At 36.8% G+C, this 4,448-nt stretch overlaps 1 pseudogene; it reads right to left on the reverse strand.

The window, feature by feature from the left end:
* Positions 1-13: 13 nt before the first annotated feature.
* Positions 14-4,176, reverse strand: LOC109583631 (intraflagellar transport protein 172 homolog; annotated as a pseudogene).
* Between the last annotated feature and the right edge of the window lie 272 nt (positions 4,177-4,448).

Raw genomic sequence — 4,448 nt, forward strand, 5'->3', positions numbered from 1 at the left:
CATTGAAGGATACTGCTAGTTGTTAACCATAAAGTGGCAGGTGAGCCCAAGAAAGTTACAAAGGATGGTAAAACATATCGGTACCACCAGATGCCTGAAATAAGGAGCACTCTGCGAGGCTGCTTCTACTTCTGAAACATAGCTACTTAATTTTTGTGAATGCATTGTTCTTAAAACTTTTTGATAAAATAATTTTAAGTGATGTATCTGCTAATGGCATATGCACCATTTACTACAGTAAACTTTTAATGTCTTAGAACGTGTGAGCTGGATTAAGTGGTTGACCGTACCACTTGGTTATAAAATGAACAACATCCAAGCACTCTTCATTTTGAGATGCCTGGGAGAGAGAGAGAAATTATTTTCAGTTTCCTGACTTTATAATTCTGACCTTTGTATTCATAACAAACTTGGTCCAGTCCCCTTTGTTAGCACACCTCCCACCACGTTTAAACTCAACCTTTTGCTTCAATACTGGATAACCTACACACATACATAATATTGCATCCCAGACAGTTTACATATAGATTAGATCAAATCCATCCCCTAGGCAACTCTGTGGTTATTTTGATCTCTAGCCTAGGGACACTTTGCTGCCACAAAAAGAATTTTTGGGCAACCACTTTGAGTAGTACATGTACATAATGACACAAAATTATCTATTATAGTGAATATTTATGATCAAAGGTAGATGTACATGTATTTTAGTGCCGGACCTATTACAATGCAAGGCAATGAGGTGACTCCAGTATGAGGTGATGTCAGTGATGCAACATAAGTCTGTCTCTCATCATCAAGTGGTAGTGTTTGTTCCACCTGGATTAAGGGAATAAGGTAATGGTTGATTCTCATTATGAGTCACCTGTCTGTCCATGGAGAGGGCCAGTACCCATTCCTTAATCTCTTCTCGTTTATCCTCCTGTAACAAAACAGAAGAACTTTATAATGTAATCATACATATACATGTACATACATGTATGCTAAGTATTTGTATAGTGTGAACATAAAGCAAAAATAATTGACATAAGAGGCATAAAAATAAAGAGTGAACTATAGTAGTTTGATAACAACTTCTTACAACAAGTTTCTGTAGTATAGGATATACATGTTAATGAGAGTGTAGATTCAGCTGTACTGTACACGTATGATTCCTTACTGTCATGAAAGGTTGTTCTGGCAGTGGTACTTCAAATGGAATATCAGTATCAACAAAATCACTGTTATCAATCATATCCAATGAAGTATGAACCCTCTTCAATAGCCTGACATTGGAAAATTTTAAAAATGACCATTATAGCTATGCTCTTGGCTATACTTAATATAAGAAATTAACATGCATCTTACTTCACTGAGATCCAGGAATCTGTTATAGAATATGAACGCCATGCTTTCCAATCCAACTGCCTATTAATAGAACACAATTAATCACTAAATAGGTACAGGTGCATGTGCATGTGCATGGACAATACAAATACTTTGGTGCACAAATAAGATTACTATACTGGCCCAATTAATGCACCTTTTAATATAAAATGGTAGTGGTGCATTGTTTAAAATAGGAACAATTATGAAATGCTGGAGGAGGTGGAGATGCATAGCAATATACATGTACACAATACACCTGTAAGCAATGGAGTTTCTAATTATAACACACTTCCCAAAAATAATTATCTTGACCAAGAGGCTAATTTTTTATCATTGAAGCCATGTCAGGTGTAATAATTAGGAGGGTGCATTAATTGGGACAATTATGTATAGTTATTCTCCCCCTCTCTTATCTATTTTTCCTATCATACTCTATGATACTGACCTTACAGTCATAGGCGGTTGCAGGCCTGGGCATTAGGGGGCAATGCCCAGGTTGACTTTTTGACCAATAATTATATTCATGATTCTGGTGTGGGCATCCAGTGTAAACTGTGGTAGTTCAACAGGCTTCTTTGTTGTTTTATGCTAAGAAATCATCTCAATGAAGTTATAGATCAGTATTGTCCATTTTCCTTGCAAAATTGTATGGAACCACACCCACTCCACACCCACTAATTATTGATGCCCAGGTCAAACCAAATTTCTGCAACCGCCCATGCTTACAGTACATCCCAGTTTGATAGAAAGCTCTATCAGCAGGTATGACATCAGTGTGGCATAGGAGTGATACTGATATCTTAGCTACTATACCATTGAGCTGTGGTACTCTACTGCAAGCTGATCGAGTAGCAAGATAATGTGATACCAATAGATATTGCTCAAATTCTCTACAACTCAAACTGCCAGACTCTGATGTACGTGATAGCTCATCAACCTGCCAGTGAGAAGGAACAGCATGAGAAATGATGAAACGTTATACATATACTTATACATGTGTACATACAACAGTCTATACATACACATGTATGTTATACAATAATACATTGTACATTGGAAACTCAGTACACTAACTTAATATGCATAAACATTATACTCATTGTACTGTACACTGTACATATATGTGTGTATAAATTCTTGTGTGTATTGTACATGTGTGTGTCCATATATTCCATAGAATTATAGCAAAAATTTACAACTGGAATTTTTCCAAGATAAACATGTACATGAGTAGGAATGTACAATGTACATGTGTGTGTGTGTGCATGCCACTATACTGTAGATTAACAGGCACTTACAATAGAGAATAACATACTGTATATGTTCAAATTTCGAGTGTTTAAAATTTAGTGTTTTCAATGAAATGTGCTCAAAAGTTAATATTTGTGTGAGCTAATTTTCATGTTCTGGCTATAGTCTACATACAATAGAATGGCATTAGAGGTGGTTTAAATTTGTGGATTTAAGGTGAGCACGGAAATAACGAAATTTAATACACCTCAAAAATTAAGACACATACAGTATTCCTGAGACTAGAGTAGGTTAGATAAGCTGTTCCTCCTTCAAGACTCTCTCCAAACACTTCCATGCAGAGCCTCTTGTATATGTTAAAGTTCTGAGGTAAAGGAGGCACCCCATATGTAGTGAAGAGTTTAAGAGCTGACAATGAAGCATTGGACTTTATCAGATGAGCTGCATATAATGCCACATATTTGAATAATACACTGGGACCCTGAGGAGATAAACAGATGTTATACATGTATATGTAATTAAATTTAAGCAATTAATTTTAGAGCCTACTACATGCACCTGAAATAACAAATAAACCACTGTAATGACTATATCCATTACTGAACACTCACAAGTACTTGTACATTTGTACTATAGTATGTGGGTGTATCAAAGGCACCACCACGAGTTTATATAGTCTTGCTAACCAAACTCTAGAGTTTATATAGTGGAGACCACAGCAGGGATTTACACAGCAATGCAAAACACAAAACGCATCGTTTTTAGAATGATACACTTTGAATACCAGTTTCATTTCCATAGAGTTCTATCAAGATTCTATCTGTGTAAACAGAAGCATATACGGATTGCATCATTTTCCTTGTCGTATTCTGGTAGTTAGAAGATGTCAGTGCCTTTCATACGCCCACATACTATAGTACAAACCAGTTAAACTACAGCTGTTTCGTGTTACTGGATAAGTGGATATAATACTCTGATGTTAGTGGATTAGAAGTCTCAGCTTGCCTCTGCTTCTGATCAATTAACATCCTCATGTATATCCAGTAACCCTCAACATCTGTAGTTTATCTGTAACCTATAATACATAAAATTAAATACTGTATGTGTACACAAATGTATGGGCATTATATTATGCTTACCAATTCCTTGGCTCCCATTCTCCTGACTGCATGTACATCTTAAGGGCACCATCAGGATCCACACGTTGCATCTGTTGACAATAACCACATAATCAATGCAAATATAATACATACATGTACACACATACCTCTTCTGGTCTGTTCCTCTCCTTTAAGAAATCAATATAAGCTTCTTCAACATACTGCTCAAACCTAGAGAGAGAGAGAGAGAGAGAGAGAGAGAGAGAGAGGGAGGGGGGAGGGAGGGAGGGAGGGAGGGAGAGGGAGGTGGAGGAGAGAGCATTAAGAGTAGGATGAACCCAATTACAATCACTATACTATACCTTGGTGCTATAGTTTTTGCTACATGTCTAGCTTTCTTCCATTCTTCTCCAGATATGAACATATCAATCCCTTCCTTTATCATATCAGAACTAATAAATTATAAATAGCCCATCAGCCTGAGTGTGTGTGTGTTTTTGGGAGATATACAAATATCTGAACCCAGCTAACCATAGCCGTAGCCTAGCGCTGGGGTGCACCTCGATTGAAATGATTGGCCAATGCCCGTGATTCCCTCCCATTGACCCTTGTTATAAGGTCGCCATCAGATGGTCTTTTGCTCCAGTTTTGTTTATGTGGTTTGGTTAAATTTGATATTAGTTATTTTTTGTTACAATTATTGTTGCTTGTTCATGCGTGTTAGTCATTATA

The sequence above is a fragment of the Amphimedon queenslandica genome, unplaced genomic scaffold (assembly GCF_000090795.2).
Source record: "Amphimedon queenslandica unplaced genomic scaffold, v1.1 AMPQUscaffold_13291, whole genome shotgun sequence".
Classification (NCBI taxonomy): domain Eukaryota; kingdom Metazoa; phylum Porifera; class Demospongiae; order Haplosclerida; family Niphatidae; genus Amphimedon; species Amphimedon queenslandica.